Source organism: Mustela lutreola, chromosome 11 (assembly GCF_030435805.1).
Source record: "Mustela lutreola isolate mMusLut2 chromosome 11, mMusLut2.pri, whole genome shotgun sequence".
Lineage (NCBI taxonomy): Eukaryota > Metazoa > Chordata > Mammalia > Carnivora > Mustelidae > Mustela > Mustela lutreola.
Window position 1 is genome coordinate 74677975 of NC_081300.1, and position 23226 is coordinate 74701200.

Below are 23226 nucleotides of genomic sequence, written 5' to 3' on the forward strand. Positions count from 1 at the left end.
ATGGCACCTTCTCTTCTCTGGGGGCGGCTTGTTCGGCCTGCCCCAGACTTGCTCCTGGGGAGTGCAGTGAAAGACATGTCCCTTTCCTTAAGTCCCTTTCAGATGTGCAACCACGCTTCTCTCTTAGGCAAAGAGGTGCTAGGGCAAAGAGGATTTCGTTGCATGCGGGTATCTTCCAACGTGCTGTGGAGAGTAGCTTAGGTATTCAGCAGCAGCATCCCCCACATCCGATTCTGATTTCCCAGTGAATGCTGTGCTTTCCCAGAGGAGATGCCCGGGCAAAGAGGATTTCGCTGTATGCGGGTTTCTCCCACCGTTACACCGGGCTCAGGCAAGCAGCAGTAGAGCCCGCAGATCCGACTCTGATTTCTCAGCGAATGCTGTGCTTTCGCAGAGGCTTTGGCTTGGAGCGAACAGCACTTGGCCGCTGCTTCCTCAGCAAGGCTTTAGTCGCTTCAGGGAAGAAGAGCAGCGGGAGAGCTGGTGCCTCTTGGGCCTTGCTTTCCCGGGCTCCAAGTTCACATCCTGGGTTCATCCTACCTAGCCGAAATAAGCAGACCCAGCCTCGACCCTGCAGCAGCGTGCATGGCCTAGGATGGCACTCTGCTCACAATGACATCTCTCCTCGTAGGCAAGGCCTGCCCTTTCGCTCTGGCATTCAGGGGGACAGGGGACTAGGCTCGTGCCTTCCCCATCCTTGAGGAGCCGCGAGAGGATCACTGCACACGGCCCGTGCCCTGGGATGGGGAGTAATGGGAAACTGTCCCTGTTTCCCCGACACACCCCCTGCCTCCGCCAAGGCTGCCACATCCTGGAGGAAGACGGCATTTGATTGCCCGTTCCTCCAGGAGGTGTTTCTGCGAGTTCAGGTTCGGGAGATTGGTGGCAAGCCCACGTCTGCCCTCTGGACAGGTGGCCAAGGACCTGCTATCCCCTTGGGCCCAGAGGCACAGGAAAGGCCTTCCTTCTGTCCAGACTCCTTCCTCAGATTAGAGCACGCTCCCGTGCCCAATCATCCGCCCGTGTCTCCTTAGCTTCGTCTCTCTGCACAAGCAGAGGGTGACAATTGTCTTGCCACCGGCCCGCTGTTCTTGCCAGGGCCGGCGCTCCTGCTTCGCGACCGTTTTCCGTCCACAAGGCCAACGACTCCTTCTCTTCTCCTGGGGCAGCATGCTGCACTTTCCCGAGACAGGCTCCTGGGGAGTGCAGTGACAGACATGTCCCTTTCTTTAAGGATCTTTCCACAGGCGCAACCACGCTTCTCTCTCAGGCAGAAGGGATGCCCAGGCAAAGTGGATCTCGCTCCATGCAGATTTATTACACCGTGCTGTGGAGTCTTCCTCAGGAAAACAGCAGCAGCATCCCACAGATCCGACTCTGATTTCCCAGAGAATGCTGTGCTTTCCCAGAGGGGATGCCCTAGCAAAGAGGCTTTTGCTCTATGCAGGTTCCTCCCGCCGTGCTCGAATACTAGGCTAAGGCAAGCAGCAACAGCAGCCCACAGAAACGACTCTGATTTCCCAGCGATGGATATGCTTTAGCATAGGTTTTCAGCTTGGCGGGAACCGCACTTCGCTGCTGCTTCCTCAGCAAGGATTTCGGTGTTTGCTCTGTCGCGTCAGGGAAGAAGAGCTGCGGAGAGCTGGTCCGTCTTAGGCCTTGCTGTCCCGGGCTTCATGTTGGCGCCCTGGGTTCTCGCTGCCAGGCCGAAATAAGCAGACACAGCCACAAACCTGCAGCAGCGTGCGTGGCCTAGGATGGCACTCAATGCACACTACCAACTCCCGTTGTAGGCAACGCTTGGCCTTTGGTACTGGCTCTCAGGCGGACTCACGGACAAGGCCAGTGCCTTCGCCACAGGAGAGGAGAGGCGACAGGATCCCTGAACACCGTCCGTTCCCTGGAATGGGGAGCTTTGGGGGACTGTTCCCACTCCTTCCCCGGCAAACCCCCTGCCACCGAAAACGCTGCCACATCTTGGAGGAAGATGGCATCTGACTGCCCATTTCACGAGGGAGCTGTTCCTCAAGTTCCGGGTTTGGCTCCTGGTAGCAAGCCCAAGTGTGCCCTACGGACAGGTGGTCAAGGACATGCTGTCCCCTTGGGACCAGAGGCACAAGACAGGCCTGCCTTCTACCCAGACTCCTTCCTCAGAGTGGAGCAGGTGCCCCTGCCCTAGTCGTCACCTCATGTCTCATTAGCAGTGAGGCTTCGTGTCTCCGCACAGGGAGCGGGTGACACTTGTCTTGCCTCCGGCCTTCTCTTCCTGCCACGGCAGGCTCTCCTGCTTCCCGACCGTTTCCCAAACTCAAGGCCAATGGCACCTTCTCTTCTCTGGGGGCGGCTTGTTCGGCCTGCCCCAGACTTGCTCCTGGGGAGTGCAGTGAAAGACATGTCCCTTTCCTTAAGGCCCTTTCAGATGTGCAACCACGCTTCTCTCTTAGGCAAAGAGGTGCTAGGGCAAAGAGGATTTCGTTGCATGCGGGTATCTTCCAACGTGCTGTGGAGAGTAGCTTAGGTATTCAGCAGCAGCATCCCCCACATCCGATTCTGATTTCCCAGTGAATGCTGTGCTTTCCCAGAGGAGATGCCCGGGCAAAGAGGATTTCGCTGTATGCGGGTTTCTCCCACCGCGAGACCGGGCTCAGGCAAGCAGCAGTAGAGCCCGCAGATCCGACTCTGATTTCTCAGCGAATGCTGTGCTTTCGCAGAGGCTTTGGCTTGGAGCGAACAGCACTTGGCCGCTGCTTCCTCAGCAAGGCTTCAGTCGCTTCAGGGAAGAAGAGCAGCGGGAGAGCTGGTGCCTCTTGGGCCTTGCTTTCCCGGGCTCCAAGTTCACATCCTGGGTTCATCCTACCAAGCCGAAATAAGCAGACCCAGCCTCGACCCTGCAGCAGCGTGCATGGCCTAGGATGGCACTCTGCTCACAATGACATCTCTCCTCGTAGGCAAGGCCTGCCCTTTCGCTCTGGCATTCAGGGGGACAGGGGACTAGGCTCGTGCCTTCCCCATCCTTGAGGAGCCGCGAGAGGATCACTGCACACGGCCCGTGCCCTGGGATGGGGAGTAATGGGAAACTGTCCCTGTTTCCCCGACACACCCCCTGCCTCCGCCAAGGCTGCCACATCCTGGAGGAAGACGGCATTTGATTGCCCGTTCCTCCAGGAGGTGTTTCTGCGAGTTCAGGTTCGGGAGATTGGTGGCAAGCCCACGTCTGCCCTCTGGACAGGTGGCCAAGGACCTGCTATCCCCTTGGGCCCAGAGGCACAGGAAAGGCCTTCCTTCTGTCCAGACTCCTTCCTCAGATTAGAGCACGCTCCCGTGCCCAATCATCCCCTCGTGTCTCCTTAGCTTCGTCTCTCTGCACAAGCTGAGGGTGACAATTGTCTTGCCACCGGCCCGCTGTTCTTGCCAGGGCCGGCGCTCCTGCTTCGCGACCGTTTTCCGTCCACAAGGCCAACGACTCCTTCTCTTCTCCTGGGGCAGCATGCTGCACTTTCCCGAGACAGGCTCCTGGGGAGTGCAGTGACAGACATGTCCCTTTCTTTAAGGATCTTTCCACAGGCGCAACCACGCTTCTCTCTCAGGCAGAAGGGATGCCCAGGCAAAGTGGATCTCGCTCCATGCGGATTTATTACACCGTGCTGTGGAGTCTTCCTCAGGAAAACAGCAGCAGCATCCCACAGATCCGACTCTGATTTCCCAGAGAATGCTGTGCTTTCCCAGAGGGGATGCCCTAGCAAGGAGGCTTTTGCTCTATGCGGGTTCCTCCCGCCGTGCTCGAATACTAGGCTAAGGCAAGCAGCAACAGCAGCCCACAGAAACGACTCTGATTTCCCAGCGATGGCTATGCTTTCGCATAGGTTTTCAGCTTGGCGGGAACCGCACTTCGCTGCTGCTTCCTCAGCAAGGATTTCGGTGTTTGCTCTGTCGCGTCAGGGAAGAAGAGCTGCGGAGAGCTGGTCCGTCTTAGGCCTTGCTGTCCCGGGCTTCATGTTGGCGCCCTGGGTTCTCGCTGCCAGGCCGAAATAAGCAGACACAGCCACAAACCTGCAGCAGCGTGCGTGGCCTAGGATGGCACTCAATACACAATACCAACTCCCGTTGTAGGCAACGCTTGGCCTTTGGTACTGGCTCTCAGGCGGACTTACGGACAAGGCCAGTGCCTTCGCCACAGGAGAGGAGAGGCGACAGGATCCCTGAACACCGTCCGTTCCCTGGAATGGGGAGCTTTGGGGGACTGTCTCCACTCCTTCCCCGGCAAACCCCCTGCCACCGAAAACGCTGCCACATCTTGGAGGAAGATGGCATCTGACTGCCCATTTCACGAGGGAGCTGTTCCTCAATTTCCGGGTTTAGCTCCTGGTAGCAAGCCCAAGTGTGCCCTACGGACAGGTGGTCAAGGACATGCTGTCCCCTTGGGACCAGAGGCACAAGACAGGCCTGCCTTCTGCCCAGACTCCTTCCTCAGAGTGGAGCAGGTGCCCCTGCCCTAGTCGTCACCTCATGTCTCATTAGCAGTGAGGCTTCGTCTCTCCGCACAGGGAGCGGGTGACACTTGTCTTGCCACCGGCCTGCTCTTCCTGCCACGGCAGGCTCTCCTGCTTCCCGACCGTTTCCCAAACTCAAGGCCAATGGCACCTTCTCTTCTCTGGGGGCGGCTAGTTCGGCCTGCCCCAGACTTGCTCCTGGGGAGTGCAGTGAAAGACATGTCCCTTTCCTTCAGGCCCTTTCTGATGTGCAACCACGCTTCTCTCTTAGGCAAAGAGGTGCTAGGGCAAAGAGGATTTCGTTGCATGCGGGTATCTTCCAACGTGCTGTGGAGAGTAGCTTAGGTATTCAGCAGCAGCATCCCCCACATCCGATTCTGATTTCCCAGTGAATGCTGTGCTTTCCCAGAGGAGAAGCCCGGGCAAAGAGGATTTCACTGTATGCGGGTTTCTCCCACCGCGAGACCGGGCTCAGGCAAGCAGCAGTAGAGCCCGCAGATCCGACTGATTTCTCAGCGAATGCTGTGCTTTCGCAGAGGCTTTGGCTTGGAGCGAACAGCACTTGGCCGCTGCTTCCTCAGCAAGGCTTTAGTCGCTTCAGGGAAGAAGAGCAGCGGGAGAGCTGGTGCCTCTTGGGCCTTGCTTTCCCGGGCTCCAAGTTCACATCCTGGGTTCATCCTACCAAGCCGAAATAAGCAGACCCAGCCTCGACCCTGCAGCAGCGTGCATGGCCTAGGATGGCACTCTGCTCACAATGACATCTCTCCTCGTAGGCAAGGCCTGCCCTTTCGCTCTGGCATTCAGGGGGTCAGGGGTCTAGGCTCGTGCCTTCCCCATCCTTGAGGAGCCGCGAGAAGATCACTGCACACGGCCAGTGCCCTGGGATGGGGAGTAATGGGAAACTGTCCCTGTTTCCCCGACACACCCCCTGCCTCCGCCAAGGCTGCCACATCCTGGAGGAAGACGGCATTTGATTGCCCGTTCCTCCAGGAGGTGTTTCTGCGAGTTCAGGTTCGGGAGATTGGTGGCAAGCCCACGTCTGCCCTCTGGACAGGTGGCCAAGGACCTGCTATCCCCTTGGGCCCAGAGGCACAGGAAAGGCCTTCCTTCTGTCCAGACTCCTTCCTCAGATTAGAGCACGCTCCCGTGCCCAATCATCCCCCCGTGTCTCCTTAGCTTCGTCTCTCTGCACAAGCAGAGGGTGACAATTGTCTTGCCACCGGCCCGCTGTTCTTGCCAGGGCCGGCGCTCCTGCTTCGCGACCGTTTTCCGTCCACATGGCCAACGACTCCTTCTCTTCTCCTGGGGCAGCATGCTACACTTTCCCGAGACAGGCTCCTGGGGAGTGCAGTGACAGACATGTCCCTTTCTTTAAGGATCTTTCCACAGGCGCAACCACGCTTCTCTCTCAGGCAGAAGGGATGCCCAGGCAAAGTGGATCTCGCTCCATGCAGATTTATTACACCGTGCTGTGGAGTCTTCCTCAGGAAAACAGCAGCAGCATCAAACAGATCCGACTCTGATTTCCCAGAGAATGCTGTGCTTTCCCAGAGGGGATGCCCTAGCAAAGAGGCTTTTGCTCTATGCGGGTTCCTCCCGCCGTGCTCGAATACTAGGCTAAGGCAAGCAGCAACAGCAGCCCACAGAAACGACTCTGATTTCCCAGCGATGGCTATGCTTTAGCATAGGTTTTCAGCTTGGCGGGAACCGCACTTCGCTGCTGCTTCCTCAGCAAGGATTTCGGTGTTTGCTCTGTCGCGTCAGGGAAGAAGAGCTGCGGAGAGCTGGTCCGTCTTAGGCCTTGCTGTCCCGGGCTTCATGTTGGCGCCCTGGGTTCTCGCTGCCAGGCCGAAATAAGCAGACACAGCCACAAACCTGCAGCAGCGTGCGTGGCCTAGGATGGCACTCAATGCACACTACCAACTCCCGTTGTAGGCAACGCTTGGCCTTTGGTACTGGCTCTCAGGCGGACTCACGGATAAGGCCAGGGCCTTCGCCACAGGAGAGGAGAGGCGACAGGATTCCTGAACACCGTCCGTTCCCTGGAATGGGGAGCTTTGGGTGACTGTCCCCACTCCTTCCCCGGCAAACCCCCTGCCACCGAAAACGCTGCCACATCTTCGAGGAAGATGGCATCTGACTGCCCATTTCACGAGGGAGCTGTTCCTCAAGTTCCGGGTTTGGCTCCTGGTAGCAAGCCCAAGTGTGCCCTACGGACAGGTGGTCAAGGACATGCTGTCCCCTTGGGACCAGAGGCACAAGACAGGCCTGCCTTCTGCCCAGACTCCTTCCTCAGAGTGGAGCAGGTGCCCCTGCCCTAGGCGTCACCTCATGTCTCATTAGCAGTGAGGCTTCGTCTCTCCGCACAGGGAGCGGGTGACACTTGTCTTGCCACCCACCGGCCTGCTCTTCCTGCCACGGCAGGCTCTCCTGCTTCCCGACCGTTTCCCAAACTCAAGGCCAATGGCACCTTCTCTTCTCTGGGGGCGGCTTGTTCGGCCTGCCCCAGACTTGCTCCTGGGGAGTGCAGTGAAAGACATGTCCCTTTCCTTAAGGCCCTTCTAGATGTGCAACCACGCTTCTCTCTTAGGCAAAGAGGTGCTAGGGCAAAGAGGATTTCGTTGCATGCGGGTATCTTCCAACGTGCTGTGGAGAGTAGCTTAGGTATTCAGCAGCAGCATCCCCCACATCCGATTCTGATTTCCCAGTGAATGCTGTGCTTTCCCAGAGGAGATGCCCGGGCAAAGAGGATTTCGCTGTATGCGGGTTTCTCCCACCGCGAGACCGGGCTCAGGCAAGCAGCAGTAGAGCCCGCAGATCCGACTCTGATTTCTCAGCGAATGCTGTGCTTTCGCAGAGGCTTTGGCTTGGAGCGAACAGCACTTGGCCGCTGCTTCCTCAGCAAGGCTTTAGTCGCTTCAGGGAAGAAGAGCAGCGGGAGAGCTGGTGCCTCTTGGGCCTTGCTTTCCCGGGCTCCAAGTTCACATCCTGGGTTCATCCTACCAAGCCGAAATAAGCAGACCCAGCCTCGACCCTGCAGCAGCGTGCATGGCCTAGGATGGCACTCTGCTCACAATGACATCTCTCCTCGTAGGCAAGGCCTGCCCTTTCGCTCTGGCATTCAGGGGGACAGGGGACTAGGCTCGTGCCTTCCCCATCCTTGAGGAGCCGCGAGAGGATCACTGCACACGGCCCGTGCCCTGGGATGGGGAGTAATGGGAAACTGTCCCTGTTTCCCCGACACACCCCCTGCCTCCGCCAAGGCTGCCACATCCTGGAGGAAGACGGCATTTGATTGCAAGTTCCTCCAGGAGGTGTTTCTGCGAGTTCAGGTTCGGGAGATTGGTGGCAAGCCCACGTCTGCCCTCTGGACAGGTGGCCAAGGACCTGCTATCCCCTTGGGCCCAGAGGCACAGGAAAGGCCTTCCTTCTGTCCAGACTCCTTCCTCAGATTAGAGCACGCTCCCGTGCCCAATCATCCCCTCGTGTCTCCTTAGCTTCGTCTCTCTGCACAAGCTGAGGGTGACAATTGTCTTGCCACCGGCCCGCTGTTCTTGCCAGGGCCGGCGCTCCTGCTTCGCGACCGTTTTCCGTCCACAAGGCCAACGACTCCTTCTCTTCTCCTGGGGCAGCATGCTGCACTTTCCCGAGACAGGCTCCTGGGGAGTGCAGTGACAGACATGTCCCTTTCTTTAAGGATCTTTCCACAGGCGCAACCACGCTTCTCTCTCAGGCAGAAGGGATGCCCAGGCAAAGTGGATCTCGCTCCATGCGGATTTATTACACCGTGCTGTGGAGTCTTCCTCAGGAAAACAGCAGCAGCATCCCACAGATCCGACTCTGATTTCCCAGAGAATGCTGTGCTTTCCCAGAGGGGATGCCCTAGCAAAGAGGCTTTTGCTCTATGCGGGTTCCTCCCGCCGTGCTCGAATACTAGGCTAAGGCAAGCAGCAACAGCAGCCCACAGAAACGACTCTGATTTCCCAGCGATGGCTATGCTTTCGCATAGGTTTTCAGCTTGGCGGGAACCGCACTTCGCTGCTGCTTCCTCAGCAAGGATTTCGGTGTTTGCTCTGTCGCGTCAGGGAAGAAGAGCTGCGGAGAGCTGGTCCGTCTTAGGCCTTGCTGTCCCGGGCTTCATGTTGGCGCCCTGGGTTCTCGCTGCCAGGCCGAAATAAGCAGACACAGCCACAAACCTGCAGCAGCGTGCGTGGCCTAGGATGGCACTCAATGCACACTACCAACTCCCGTTGTAGGCAACGCTTGGCCTTTGGTACTGGCTCTCAGGCGGACTCACGGACAAGGCCAGTGCCTTCGCCACAGGAGAGGAGAGGCGACAGGATCCCTGAACACCGTCCGTTCCCTGGAATGGGGAGCTTTGGGGGACTGTCCCCACTCCTTCCCCGGCAAAACCCCTGCCACCGAAAACGCTGTCACATCTTGGAGGAAGATGGCATCTGACTGCCCATTTCACGAGGGAGCTGTTCCTCAAGTTCCGGGTTTGGCTCCTGGTAGCAAACCCAAGTGTGCCCTACGGACAGGTGGTCAAGGACATGCTGTCCCCTTGGGACCAGAGGCACAAGACAGGCCTGCCTTCTGCCCAGACTCCTTCCTCAGAGTGGAGCAGGTGCCCCTGCCCTAGTCGTCACCTCATGTCTCATTAGCAGTGAGGCTTCGTCTCTCCGCACCGGGAGCGGGTGACACTTGTCTTGCCACCGGCCTGCTCTTCCTGCCACGGCAGGCTCTCCTGCTTCCCGACCGTTTCCCAAACTCAAGGCCAATGGCACCTTCTCTTCTCTGGGGGCGGCTTGTTCGGCCTGCCCCAGACTTGCTCCTGGGGAGTGCAGTGAAAGACATGTCCCTTTCCTTAAGGCCCTTTCAGATGTGCAACCACGCTTCTCTCTTAGGCAAAGAGGTGCTAGGGCAAAGAGGATTTCGTTGCATGCGGGTATCTTCCAACGTGCTGTGGAGAGTAGCTTAGGTATTCAGCAGCAGCATCCCCCACATCCGATTCTGATTTCCCAGTGAATGCTGTGCTTTCCCAGAGGAGATGCCCGGGCAAAGAGGATTTCGCTGTATGCGGGTTTCTCCCACCGTTATACCGGGCTCAGGCAAGCAGCAGTAGAGCCCGCAGATCCGACTCTGATTTCTCAGCGAATGCTGTGCTTTCGCAGAGGCTTTGGCTTGGAGCGAACAGCACTTGGCCGCTGCTTCCTCAGCAAGGCTTTAGTCGCTTCAGGGAAGAAGAGCAGCGGGAGAGCTGGTGCCTCTTGGGCCTTGCTTTCCCGGGCTCCAAGTTCACATCCTGGGTTCATCCTACCAAGCCGAAATAAGCAGACCCAGCCTCGACCCTGCAGCAGCGTGCATGGCCTAGGATGGCACTCTGCTCACAATGACATCTCTCCTCGTAGGCAAGGCCTGCCCTTTCGCTCTGGCATTCAGGGGGACAGGGGACTAGGCTCGTGCCTTCCCCATCCTTGAGGAGGCGCGAGAGGATCACTGCACACGGCCCGTGCCCTGGGATGGGGAGTAATGGGAAACTGTCCCTGTTTCCCCGACACACCCCCTGCCTCCGCCAAGGCTGCCACATCCTGGAGGAAGACGGCATTTGATTGCAAGTTCCTCCAGGAGGTGTTTCTGCGAGTTCAGGTTCGGGAGATTGGTGGCAAGCCCACGTCTGCCCTCTGGACAGGTGGCCAAGGACCTGCTATCCCCTTGGGCCCAGAGGCACAGGAAAGGCCTTCCTTCTGTCCAGACTCCTTCCTCAGATTAGAGCACGCTCCCGTGCCCAATCATCCCCTCGTGTCTCCTTAGCTTCGTCTCTCTGCACAAGCAGAGGGTGACAATTGTCTTGCCACCGGCCCGCTGTTCTTGCCAGGGCCGGCGCTCCTGCTTCGCGACCGTTTTCCGTCCACAAGGCCAACGACTGCTTCTCTTCTCCTGGGGCAGCATGCTGCACTTTCCCGAGACAGGCTCCTGGGGAGTGCAGTGACAGACATGTCCCTTTCTTTAAGGCTCTTTCCACAGGCGCAACCACACTTCTCTCTCAGGCAGAAGGGATGCCCAGGCAAAGTGGATCTCGCTCCATGCAGATTTATTACACCGTGCTGTGGAGTCTTCCTCAGGAAAACAGCAGCAGCATCCCACAGATCCGACTCTGATTTCCCAGAGAATGCTGTGCTTTCCCAGAGGGGATGCCCTAGCAAAGAGGCTTTTGCTCTATGCGGGTTCCTCCCGCCGTGCTCGAATACTAGGCTAAGGCAAGCAGCAACAGCAGCCCACAGAAACGACTCTGATTTCCCAGCGATGGCTATGCTTTCGCATAGGTTTTCAGCTTGGCGGGAACCGCACCTCGTTGCTGCTTCCTCAGCAAGGATTTCGGTGTTTGCTCTGTCGCGTCAGGGAAGAAGAGCTGCGGAGAGCTGGTCCGTCTTAGGCCTTGCTGTCCCGGGCTTCATGTTGGCGCCCTGGGTTCTCGCTGCCAGGCCGAAATAAGCAGACACAGCCACAAACCTGCAGCAGCGTGCGTGGCCTAGGATGGCACTCAATGCACACTACCAACTCCCGTTGTAGGCAACGCTTGGCCTTTGGTACTGGCTCTCAGGCGGACTCACGGACAAGGCCAGTGCCTTCGCCACAGGAGAGGAGAGGCGACAGGATCCCTGAACACCGTCCGTTCCCTGGAATGGGGAGCTTTGGGGGACTGTCCCCACTCCTTCCCCGGCAAACCCCCTGCCACCGAAAACGCTGTCACATCTTGGAGGAAGATGGCATCTGACTGCCCATTTCACGAGGGAGCTGTTCCTCAAGTTCCGGGTTTGGCTCCTGGTAGCAAGCCCAAGTGTGCCCTACGGACAGGTGGTCAAGGACATGCTGTCCCCTTGGGACCAGAGGCACAAGACAGGCCTGCCTTCTGCCCAGACTCCTTCCTCAGAGTGGAGCAGGTGCCCCTGCCCTAGTCGTCACCTCATGTCTCATTAGCAGTGAGGCTTCGTCTCTCCGCACGGGGAGCGGGTGACACTTGTCTTGCCACCGGCCTGCTCTTCCTGCCACGGCAGGCTCTCCTGCTTCCCGACCGTTTCCCAAACTCAAGGCCAATGGCACCTTCTCTTCTCTGGGGGCGGCTTGTTCGGCCTGCCCCAGACTTGCTCCTGGGGAGTGCAGTGAAAGACATGTCCCTTTCCTTAAGGCCCTTTCAGATGTGCAACCACGCTTCTCTCTTAGGCAAAGAGGTGCTAGGGCAAAGAGGATTTCGTTGCATGCGGGTATCTTCCAACGTGCTGTGGAGAGTAGCTTAGGTATTCAGCAGCAGCATCCCCCACATCCGATTCTGATTTCCCAGTGAATGCTGTGCTTTCCCAGAGGAGATGCCCGGGCAAAGAGGATTTCGCTGTATGCGGGTTTCTCCCACCGTTATACCGGGCTCAGGCAAGCAGCAGTAGAGCCCGCAGATCCGACTCTGATTTCTCAGCGAATGCTGTGCTTTCGCAGAGGCTTTGGCTTGGAGCGAACAGCACTTGGCCGCTGCTTCCTCAGCAAGGCTTTAGTCGCTTCAGGGAAGAAGAGCAGTTGGAGAGCTGGTGCCTCTTGGGCCTTGCTTTCCCGGGCTCCAAGTTCACATCCTGGGTTCATCCTACCAAGCCGAAATAAGCAGACCCAGCCTCGACCCTGCAGCAGCGTGCATGGCCTAGGATGGCACTCTGCTCACAATGACATCTCTCCTCGTAGGCAAGGCCTGCCCTTTCGCTCTGGCATTCAGGGGGACAGGGGACTAGGCTCGTGCCTTCCCCATCCTTGAGGAGCCGCGAGAGGATCACTGCACACGGCCCGTGCCCTGGGATGGGGAGTAATGGGAAACTGTCCCTGTTTCCCCGACACACCCCCTGCCTCCGCCAAGGCTGCCACATCCTGGAGGAAGACGGCATTTGATTGCAAGTTCCTCCAGGAGGTGTTTCTGCGAGTTCAGGTTCGGGAGATTGGTGGCAAGCCCACGTCTGCCCTCTGGACAGGTGGCCAAGGACCTGCTATCCCCTTGGGCCCAGAGGCACAGGAAAGGCCTTCCTTCTGTCCAGACTCCTTCCTCAGATTAGAGCACGCTCCCGTGCCCAATCATCCCCTCGTGTCTCCTTAGCTTCGTCTCTCTGCACAAGCAGAGGGTGACAATTGTCTTGCCACCGGCCCGCTGTTCTTGCCAGGGCCGGCGCTCCTGCTTCGCGACCGTTTTCCGTCCACAAGGCCAACGACTCCTTCTCTTCTCCTGGGGCAGCATGCTGCACTTTCCCGAGACAGGCTCCTGGGGAGTGCAGTGACAGACATGTCCGTTTCTTTAAGGATCTTTCCACAGGCGCAACCACGCTTCTCTCTCAGGCAGAAGGGATGCCCAGGCAAAGTGGATCTCGCTCCATGCAGATTTATTACACCGTGCTGTGGAGTCTTCCTCAGGAAAACAGCAGCAGCATCCCACAGATCCGACTCTGATTTCCCAGAGAATGCTGTGCTTTCCCAGAGGGGATGCCCTAGCAAAGAGGCTTTTGCTCTATGCGGGTTCCTCCCGCCGTGCTCGAATACTAGGCTAAGGCAAGCAGCAACAGCAGCCCACAGAAACGACTCTGATTTCCCAGCGATGGCTATGCTTTCGCATAGGTTTTCAGCTTGGCGGGAACCGCACTTCGCTGCTGCTTCCTCAGCAAGGATTTCGGTGTTTGCTCTGTCGCGTCAGGGAAGAAGAGCTGCGGAGAGCTGGTCCGTCTTAGGCCTTGCTGTCCCGGGCTTCATGTTGGCGCCCTGGGTTCTCGCTGCCAGGCCGAAATAAGCAGACACAGCCACAAACCTGCAGCAGCGTGCGTGGCCTAGGATGGCACTCAATGCACACTACCAACTCCCGTTGTAGGCAACGCTTGGCCTTTGGTACTGGCTCTCAGGCGGATTCACGGACAAGGCCAGTGCCTTCGCCACAGGAGAGGAGAGGCGACAGGATCCCTGAACACCGTCCGTTCCCTGAATGGGGAGCTTTGGGGGACTGTCCCCACTCCTTCCCCGGCAAACCCCCTGCCACCGAAAACGCTGTCACATCTTGGAGGAAGATGGCATCTGACTGCCCATTTCACGAGGGAGCTGTTCCTCAAGTTCCGGGTTTGGCTCCTGGTAGCAAGCCCAAGTGTGCCCTACGGACAGGTGGTCAAGGACATGCTGTCCCCTTGGGACCAGAGGCACAAGACAGGCCTGCCTTCTGCCCAGACTCCTTCCTCAGAGTGGAGCAGGTGCCCCTGCCCTAGTCGTCACCTCATGTCTCATTAGCAGTGAGGCTTCGTCTCTCCGCACCGGGAGCGGGTGACACTTGTCTTGCCACCGGCCTGCTCTTCCTGCCACGGCAGGCTCTCCTGCTTCCCGACCGTTTCCCAAACTCAAGGCCAATGGCACCTTCTCTTCTCTGGGGGCGGCTTGTTCGGCCTGCCCCAGACTTGCTCCTGGGGAGTGCAGTGAAAGACATGTCCCTTTCCTTAAGTCCCTTTCAGATGTGCAACCATGCTTCTCTCTTAGGCAAAGAGGTGCTAGGGCAAAGAGGATTTCGTTGCATGCGGGTATCTTCCAACGTGCTGTGGAGAGTAGCTTAGGTATTCAGCAGCAGCATCCCCCACATCCGATTCTGATTTCCCAGTGAATGCTGTGCTTTCCCAGAGGAGATGCCCGGGCAAAGAGGATTTCGCTGTATGCGGGTTTCTCCCACCGTTATACAGGGCTCAGGCAAGCAGCAGTAGAGCCCGCAGATCCGACTCTGATTTCTCAGCGAATGCTGTGCTTTCGCAGAGGCTTTGGCTTGGAGCGAACAGCACTTGGCCGCTGCTTCCTCAGCAAGGCTTTAGTCGCTTCAGGGAAGAAGAGCAGCGGGAGAGCTGGTGCCTCTTGGGCCTTGCTTTCCCGGGCTCCAAGTTCACATCCTGGGTTCATCCTACCAAGCCGAAATAAGCAGACCCAGCCTCGACCCTGCAGCAGCGTGCATGGCCTAGGATGGCACTCTGCTCACAATGACATCTCTCCTCGTAGGCAAGGCCTGCCCTTTCGCTCTGGCATTCAGGGGGACAGGGGACTAGGCTCGTGCCTTCCCCATCCTTGAGGAGCCGCGAGAGGATCACTGCACACGGCCCGTGCCCTGGGATGGGGAGTAATGGGAAACTGTCCCTGTTTCCCCGACACACCCCCTGCCTCCGCCAAGGCTGCCACATCCTGGAGGAAGACGGCATTTGATTGCAAGTTCCTCCAGGAGGTGTTTCTGCGAGTTCAGGTTCGGGAGATTGGTGGCAAGCCCACGTCTGCCCTCTGGACAGGTGGCCAAGGACCTGCTATCCCCTTGGGCCCAGAGGCACAGGAAAGGCCTTCCTTCTGTCCAGACTCCTTCCTCAGATTAGAGCACGCTCCCGTGCCCAATCATCCCCTCGTGTCTCCTTAGCTTCGTCTCTCTGCACAAGCAGAGGGTGACAATTGTCTTGCCACCGGCCCGCTGTTCTTGCCAGGGCCGGCGCTCCTGCTTCGCGACCGTTTTCCGTCCACAAGGCCAACGACTCCTTCTCTTCTCCTGGGGCAGCATGCTGCACTTTCCCGAGACAGGCTCCTGGGGAGTGCAGTGACAGACATGTCCGTTTCTTTAAGGATCTTTCCACAGGCGCAACCACGCTTCTCTCTCAGGCAGAAGGGATGCCCAGGCAAAGTGGATCTCGCTCCATGCAGATTTATTACACCGTACTGTGGAGTCTTCCTCAGGAAAACAGCAGCAGCATCCCACAGATCCGACTCTGATTTCCCAGAGAATGCTGTGCTTTCCCAGAGGGGATGCCCTAGCAAAGAGGCTTTTGCTCTATGCGGGTTCCTCCCGCCGTGCTCGAATACTAGGCTAAGGCAAGCAGCAACAGCAGCCCACAGAAACGACTCTGATTTCCCAGCGATGGCTATGCTTTCGCATAGGTTTTCAGCTTGGCGGGAACCACACTTCGCTGCTGCTTCCTCAGCAAGGATTTCGGTGTTTGCTCTGTCGCGTCAGGGAAGAAGAGCTGCGGAGAGCTGGTCCGTCTTAGGCCTTGCTGTCCCGGGCTTCATGTTGGCGCCCTGGGTTCTCGCTGCCAGGCCGAAATAAGCAGACACAGCCACAAACCTGCAGCAGCGTGCGTGGCCTAGGATGGCACTCAATGCACACTACCAACTCCCGTTGTAGGCAACGCTTGGCCTTTGGTACTGGCTCTCAGGCGGACTCACGGACAAGGCCAGTGCCTTCGCCACAGGAGAGGAGAGGCGACAGGATCCCTGAACACCGTCCGTTCCCTGGAATGGGGAGCTTTGGGGGACTGTCCCCACTCCTTCCCCGGCAAACCCCCTGCCACCGAAAACGCTGTCACATCTTGGAGGAAGATGGCATCTGACTGCCCATTTCACGAGGGAGCTGTTCCTCAAGTTCCGGGTTTGGCTCCTGGTAGCAAGCCCAAGTGTGCCCTACGGACAGGTGGTCAAGGTCCCCTTGGGACCAGAGGCACAAGACAGGCCTGCCTTCTGCCCAGACTCCTTCCTCAGAGTGGAGCAGGTGCCCCTGCCCTAGTCGTCACCTCATGTCTCATTAGCAGTGAGGCTTCGTCTCTCCGCACCGGGAGCGGGTGACACTTGTCTTGCCACCGGCCTGCTCTTCCTGCCACGGCAGGCTCTCCTGCTTCCCGACCGTTTCCCAAACTCAAGGCCAATGGCACCTTCTCTTCTCTGGGGGCGGCTTGTTCGGCCTGCCCCAGACTTGCTCCTGGGGAGTGCAGTGAAAGACATGTCCCTTTCCTTAAGGCCCTTTCAGATGTGCAACCACGCTTCTCTCTTAGGCAAAGAGGTGCTAGGGCAAAGAGGATTTCGTTGCATGCGGGTATCTTCCAACGTGCTGTGGAGAGTAGCTTAGGTATTCAGCAGCAGCATCCCCCACATCCGATTCTGATTTCCCAGTGAATGCTGTGCTTTCCCAGAGGAGATGCCCGGGCAACGAGGATTTCGCTGTATGCGGGTTTCTCCCACCGTTACACCGGGCTCAGGCAAGCAGCAGTAGAGCCCGCAGATCCGACTCTGATTTCTCGGCGAATGCTGTGCTTTCGCAGAGGCTTTGGCTTGGAGCGAACAGCACTTGGCCGCTGCTTCCTCAGCAAGGCTTTAGTCGCTTCAGGGAAGAAGAGCAGCGGGAGAGCTGGTGCCTCTTGGGCCTTGCTTTCCCGGGCTATAAGTTCACATCCTGGGTTCATCCTACCAAGCCGAAATAAGCAGACCCAGCCTCGACCCTGCAGCAGCGTGCATGGCCTAGGATGGCACTCTGCTCACAATGACAACTCTCCTCGTAGGCAAGGCCTGCCCTCTCGCTCTGGCATTCAGGGGGACAGGGGACTAGGCTCGTGCCTTCCCCATCCTTGAGGAGCCGCGAGAGGATCACTGCACACGGCCCGTGACCTGGGATGGGGAGTAATGGGAAACTGTCCCTGTTTCCCCGACACACCCCCTGCCTCCGCCAAGGCTGCCACATCCTGGAGGAAGACGGCATTTGATTGCCCGTTCCTCCAGGAGGTGTTTCTGCGAGTTCAGGTTCGGGAGATTGGTGGCAAGCCCACGTCTGCCCTCTGGACAGGTGGCCAAGGACCTGCTATCCCCTTGGGCCCAGAGGCACAGGAAAGGCCTTCCTTCTGTCCAGACTCCTTCCTCAGATTAGAGCACGCTCCCGTGCCCAATCATCCCCTCGTGTCTCCTTAGCTTCGTCTCTCTGCACAAGCAGAGGGTGACAATTGTCTTGCCACCGGCCCGCTGTTCTTGCCACGGCCGGCGCTCCTGCTTCGCGACCGTTTTCCGTCCACAAGGCCAACGACTCCTTCTCTTCTCCTGGGGCAGCATGCTGCACTTTCCCGAGACAGGCTCCTGGGGAGTGCAGTGACAGACATGTCCCTTTCTTTAAGGATCTTTCCACAGGCGCAACCACGCTTCTCTCTCAGGCAGAAGGGATGCCCAGGCAAAGTGGATCTCGCTCCATGCAGATTTATTACACCGTGCTGTGGAGTCTTCCTCAGGAAAACAGCAGCAGCATCCCACAGATCCGACTCTGATTTCCCAGAGAATGCTGTGCTTTCCCAGAGGGGATGCCCTAGCAAAGAGGCTTTTGCTCTATGCGGGTTCCTCCCGCCGTGCTCGAATACTAGGCTAAGGCAAGCAGCAACAGCAGCCCACAGAAACGACTCTGATTTCCCAGCAATGGCTATGCTTTCGCATAGGTTTTCAGCTTGGCGGGAACCGCACTTCGCTGCTGCTTCCTCAGCAAGGATTTCGGTGTTTGCTCTGTCGCGTCAGGGAAGAAGAGCTGCGGAGAGCTGGTCCGTCTTAGGCCTTGCTGTCCCGGGCTTCATGTTGGCGCCCTGGGTTCTCGCTGCCAGGCCGAAATAAGCAGACACAGCCACAAACCTGCAGCAGCGTGCGTGGCCTAGGATGGCACTCAATGCACACTACCAACTCCCGTTGTAGGCAACGCTTGGCCTTTGGTACTGGCTCTCAGGCGGACTTACGGACAAGGCCAGTGCCTTCGCCACAGGAGAGGAGAGGCGACAGGATCCCTGAACACCGTCCGTTCCCTGGAATGGGGAGCTTTGGGGGACTGTCCCCACTCCTTCCCCGGCAAACCCCCTGCCACCGAAAACGCTGTCACATCTTGGAGGAAGATGGCATCTGACTGCCCATTTCACGAGGGAGCTGTTCCTCAAGTTCCGGGTTTGGCTCCTGGTAGCAAGCCCAAGTGTGCCCTACGGACAGGTGGTCAAGGACATGCTGTCCCCTTGGGACCAGAGGCACAAGACAGGCCTGCCTTCTGCCCAGACTCCTTCCTCAGAGTGGAGCAGGTGCCCCTGCCCTAGTCGTCACCTCATGTCTCATTAGCAGTGAGGCTTCGTCTCTCCGCACCGGGAGCGGGTGACACTTGTCTTGCCACCGGCCTGCTCTTCCTGCCACGGCAGGCTCTCCTGCTTCCCGACCGTTTCCCAAACTCAAGGCCAATGGCACCTTCTCTTCTCTGGGGGCGGCTTGTTCGGCCTGCCCCAGACTTGCTCCTGGGGAGTGCAGTGAAAGACATGTCCCTTTCCTTAAGGCCCTTTCAGATGTGCAACCACGCTTCTCTCTTAGGCAAAGAGGTGCTAGGGCAAAGAGGATTTCGTTGCATGCGGGTATCTTCCAACGTGCTGTGGAGAGTAGCTTAGGTATTCAGCAGCAGCATCCCCCACATCCGATTCTGATTTCCCAGTGAATGCTGTGCTTTCCCAGAGGAGATGCCCGGGCAAAGAGGATTTCGCTGTATGCGGGTTTCTCCCACCGTTACACCGGGCTCAGGCAAGCAGCAGTAGAGCCCGCAGATCCGACTCTGATTTCTCGGCGAATGCTGTGCTTTCGCAGAGGCTTTGGCTTGGAGCGAACAGCACTTGGCCGCTGCTTCCTCAGCAAGGCTTTAGTCGCTTCAGGGAAGAAGAGCAGCGGGAGAGCTGGTGCCTCTTGGGCCTTGCTTTCCCGGGCTCCAAGTTCACATCCTGGGTTCATCCTACCAAGCCGAAATAAGCAGACCCAGCCTCGACCCTGCAGCAGCGTGCATGGCCTAGGATGGCACTCTGCTCACAATGACATCTCTCCTCGTAGGCAAGGCCTGCCCTCTCGCTCTGGCATTCAGGGGGACAGGGGACTAGGCTCGTGCCTTCCCCATCCTTGAGGAGCCGCGAGAGGATCACTGCACACGGCCCGTGCCCTGGGATGGGGAGTAATGGGAAACTGTCCCTGTTTCCCCGACACACCCCCTGCCTCCGCCAAGGCTGCCACATCCTGGAGGAAGACGGCATTTGATTGCAAGTTCCTCCAGGAGGTGTTTCTGCGAGTTCAGGTTCGGGAGATTGGTGGCAAGCCCACGTCTGCCCTCTGGACAGGTGGCCAAGGACCTGCTATCCCCTTGGGCCCAGAGGCACAGGAAAGGCCTTCCTTCTGTCCAGACTCCTTCCTCAGATTAGAGCACGCTCCCGTGCCCAATCATCCCCTCGTGTCTCCTTAGCTTCGTCTCTCTGCACAAGCAGAGGGTGACAATTGTCTTGCCACCGGCCCGCTGTTCTTGCCAGGGCCGGCGCTCCTGCTTCGCGACCGTTTTCCGTCCACAAGGCCAACGACTCCTTCTCTTCTCCTGGGGCAGCATGCTGCACTTTCCCGAGACAGGCTCCTGGGGAGTGCAGTGACAGACATGTCCGTTTCTTTAAGGATCTTTCCACAGGCGCAACCACGCTTCTCTCTCAGGCAGAAGGGATGCCCAGGCAAAGTGGATCTCGCTCCATGCAGATTTATTACACCGTGCTGTGGAGTCTTCCTCAGGAAAACAGCAGCAGCATCCCACAGATCCGACTCTGATTTCCCAGAGAATGCTGTGCTTTCCCAGAGGGGATGCCCTAGCAAAGAGGCTTTTGCTCTATGCGGGTTCCTCCCGCCGTGCTCGAATACTAGGCTAAGGCAAGCAGCAACAGCAGCCCACAGAAACGACTCTGATTTCCCAGCGATGGCTATGCTTTCGCATAGGTTTTCAGCTTGGCGGGAACCACACTTCGCTGCTGCTTCCTCAGCAAGGATTTCGGTGTTTGCTCTGTCGCGTCAGGGAAGAAGAGCTGCGGAGAGCTGGTCCGTCTTAGGCCTTGCTGTCCCGGGCTTCATGTTGGCGCCCTGGGTTCTCGCTGCCAGGCCGAAATAAGCAGACACAGCCACAAACCTGCAGCAGCGTGCGTGGCCTAGGATGGCACTCAATGCACACTACCAACTCCCGTTGTAGGCAACGCTTGGCCTTTGGTACTGGCTCTCAGGCGGACTCACGGACAAGGCCAGTGCCTTCGCCACAGGAGAGGAGAGGCGACAGGATCCCTGAACACCGTCCGTTCCCTGGAATGGGGAGCTTTGGGGGACTGTCCCCACTCCTTCCCCGGCAAACCCCCTGCCACCGAAAACGCTGTCACATCTTGGAGGAAGATGGCATCTGACTGCCCATTTCACGAGGGAGCTGTTCCTCAAGTTCCGGGTTTGGCTCCTGGTAGCAAGCCCAAGTGTGCCCTACGGACAGGTGGTCAAGGTCCCCTTGGGACCAGAGGCACAAGACAGGCCTGCCTTCTGCCCAGACTCCTTCCTCAGAGTGGAGCAGGTGCCCCTGCCCTAGTCGTCACCTCATGTCTCATTAGCAGTGAGGCTTCGTCTCTCCGCACCGGGAGCGGGTGACACTTGTCTTGCCACCGGCCTGCTCTTCCTGCCACGGCAGGCTCTCCTGCTTCCCGACCGTTTCCCAAACTCAAGGCCAATGGCACCTTCTCTTCTCTGGGGGCGGCTTGTTCGGCCTGCCCCAGACTTGCTCCTGGGGAGTGCAGTGAAAGACATGTCCCTTTCCTTAAGGCCCTTTCAGATGTGCAACCACGCTTCTCTCTTAGGCAAAGAGGTGCTAGGGCAAAGAGGATTTCGTTGCATGCGGGTATCTTCCAACGTGCTGTGGAGAGTAGCTTAGGTATTCAGCAGCAGCATCCCCCACATCCGATTCTGATTTCCCAGTGAATGCTGTGCTTTCCCAGAGGAGATGCCCGGGCAACGAGGATTTCGCTGTATGCGGGTTTCTCCCACCGTTACACCGGGCTCAGGCAAGCAGCAGTAGAGCCCGCAGATCCGACTCTGATTTCTCGGCGAATGCTGTGCTTTCGCAGAGGCTTTGGCTTGGAGCGAACAGCACTTGGCCGCTGCTTCCTCAGCAAGGCTTTAGTCGCTTCAGGGAAGAAGAGCAGCGGGAGAGCTGGTGCCTCTTGGGCCTTGCTTTCCCGGGCTATAAGTTCACATCCTGGGTTCATCCTACCAAGCCGAAATAAGCAGACCCAGCCTCGACCCTGCAGCAGCGTGCATGGCCTAGGATGGCACTCTGCTCACAATGACATCTCTCCTCGTAGGCAAGGCCTGCCCTCTCGCTCTGGCATTCAGGGGGACAGGGGACTAGGCTCGTGCCTTCCCCATCCTTGAGGAGCCGCGAGAGGATCACTGCACACGGCCCGTGACCTGGGATGGGGAGTAATGGGAAACTGTCCCTGTTTCCCCGACACACCCCCTGCCTCCGCCAAGGCTGCCACATCCTGGAGGAAGACGGCATTTGATTGCCCGTTCCTCCAGGAGGTGTTTCTGCGAGTTCAGGTTCGGGAGATTGGTGGCAAGCCCACGTCTGCCCTCTGGACAGGTGGCCAAGGACCTGCTATCCCCTTGGGCCCAGAGGCACAGGAAAGGCCTTCCTTCTGTCCAGACTCCTTCCTCAGATTAGAGCACGCTCCCGTGCCCAATCATCCCCTCGTGTCTCCTTAGCTTCGTCTCTCTGCACAAGCAGAGGGTGACAATTGTCTTGCCACCGGCCCGCTGTTCTTGCCAGGGCCGGCGCTCCTGCTTCGCGACCGTTTTCCGTCCACAAGGCCAACGACTCCTTCTCTTCTCCTGGGGCAGCATGCTGCACTTTCCCGAGACAGGCTCCTGGGGAGTGCAGTGACAGACATGTCCCTTTCTTTAAGGATCTTTCCACAGGCGCAACCACGCTTCTCTCTCAGGCAGAAGGGATGCCCAGGCAAAGTGGATCTCGCTCCATGCAGATTTATTACACCGTGCTGTGGAGTCTTCCTCAGGAAAACAGCAGCAGCATCCCACAGATCCGACTCTGATTTCCCAGAGAATGCTGTGCTTTCCCAGAGGGGATGCCCTAGCAAAGAGGCTTTTGCTCTATGCGGGTTCCTCCCGCCGTGCTCGAATACTAGGCTAAGGCAAGCAGCAACAGCAGCCCACAGAAACGACTCTGATTTCCCAGCGATGGCTATGCTTTCGCATAGCTTTTCAGCTTGGCGGGAACCGCACTTCGCTGCTGCTTCCTCAGCAAGGATTTCGGTGTTTGCTCTGTCGCGTCAGGGAAGAAGAGCTGCGGAGAGCTGGTCCGTCTTAGGCCTTGCTGTCCCGGGCTTCATGTTGGCGCCCTGGGTTCTCGCTGCCAGGCCGAAATAAGCAGACACAGCCACAAACCTGCAGCAGCGTGCGTGGCCTAGGATGGCACTCAATGCACACTACCAACTCCCGTTGTAGGCAACGCTTGGCCTTTGGTACTGGCTCTCAGGCGGACTCACGGACAAGGCCAGTGCCTTCGCCACAGGAGAGGAGAGGCGACAGGATCCCTGAACACCGTCCGTTCCCTGGAATGGGGAGCTTTGGGGGACTGTCCCCACTCCTTCCCCGGCAAACCCCCTGCCACCGAAAACGCTGTCACATCTTGGAGGAAGATGGCATCTGACTGCCCATTTCACGAGGGAGCTGTTCCTCAAGTTCCGGGTTTGGCTCCTGGTAGCAAGCCCAAGTGTGCCCTACGGACAGGTGGTCAAGGACATGCTGTCCCCTTGGGACCAGAGGCACAAGACAGGCCTGCCTTCTGCCCAGACTCCTTCCTCAGAGTGGAGCAGGTGCCCCTGCCCTAGTCGTCACCTCATGTCTCATTAGCAGTGAGGCTTCGTCTCTCCGCACCGGGAGCGGGTGACACTTGTCTTGCCACCGGCCTGCTCTTCCTGCCACGGCAGGCTCTCCTGCTTCCCGACCGTTTCCCAAACTCAAGGCCAATGGCACCTTCTCTTCTCTGGGGGCGGCTTGTTCGGCCTGCCCCAGACTTGCTCCTGGGGAGTGCAGTGAA